The sequence below is a fragment of the Pygoscelis adeliae genome, unplaced genomic scaffold, assembly GCF_000699105.1.
Source record: "Pygoscelis adeliae isolate BGI_AS28 unplaced genomic scaffold, ASM69910v1 Scaffold356, whole genome shotgun sequence".
Classification (NCBI taxonomy): Eukaryota; Metazoa; Chordata; class Aves; order Sphenisciformes; family Spheniscidae; genus Pygoscelis; species Pygoscelis adeliae.
In genome coordinates, this window is record NW_008824949.1 from 930,727 (window position 1) to 931,759 (window position 1,033).

Genomic DNA, 1,033 nt, shown 5'->3' on the forward strand with positions numbered 1-1,033 from the left:
ATGATGGGAAAGTTTATGATGAATTTCAGATTCCTGTTCACCTCAAACTTCTTTTAAAAATAAAATCTTTTTTTTTTTTTTTCCTATTGTCCTTTTATTACATCTCTTAGCAGCCTGGGCTTTCCAGGGAAAAACATTGCGTGGTCATTGCTGTTTACCTGACTCTGTGTATGGAACTGTAATTTTAATGTCTCTTTCCAAACCATTTGTACACAAAATCATTCCATGAATGGCTGCCTTATAATTTTTCCACTTTAATTGTGAATGGTTAAAATAATGTTGCCGTTTTCAATTTATTATATTAAATTTTTACTAGGTGCAGTGCTTTGGAGTTGGCTTGTCATTTACTGCATGGGGTTTTGTGACAGCTCCAACAAAGAGAAATGACAGTCTTAAATGGGATGCAAGCGGTGCAGACAGTACATTTTCTTTTTATGTAAGTGTGTTTGCTGCTTTTCTTCATAACGTCTGAGCACCTCCTGGAAACCTGAAGTGTGAAACTGCATGTGGGGAGGCAGTCTAGCAGGTTGATTTGGACATGGGTATGAATGGGTTTAGAGGTATAAACACAGAAAGGATTTGACAGCTCTGCTTGAGAGGGGCATTTGATAACTTCTGTCTCCCCCAGAGTGTTTAGGAGTTGGCATTGGAAGCTCTCTCTTCCCCCACCCCGCCCCCAAGGAAATCTCTGATGCTTACAAGGCAGAGACCTTTTTGGAGGGCTGTAAGGAGATAATTGGCTCAAGATTGCTCCAGGCCACTGTTAAAAGGCTAAAGAAAATTGAGAGCACAGGATGGAGTGAAAACAATCTTGTCAGCCCCAAACCCAAAATGCAAACACTAAGTCCATCCATCCTTTTTGGAGACTCTGTAACAAAGTAGGCTGTGCCGTATGTATGTGCCTCTGTGTGATCTGGATTAAAAGTCAACTTTAAATATGCATGCAAAGATGTGAAGAAAACACTAGCCTGCTTTTTGTGTTATGGGGGAAAACTGCTGGTGAAATCTTTCTTGCCCCTGTTCTGTGGTTTGT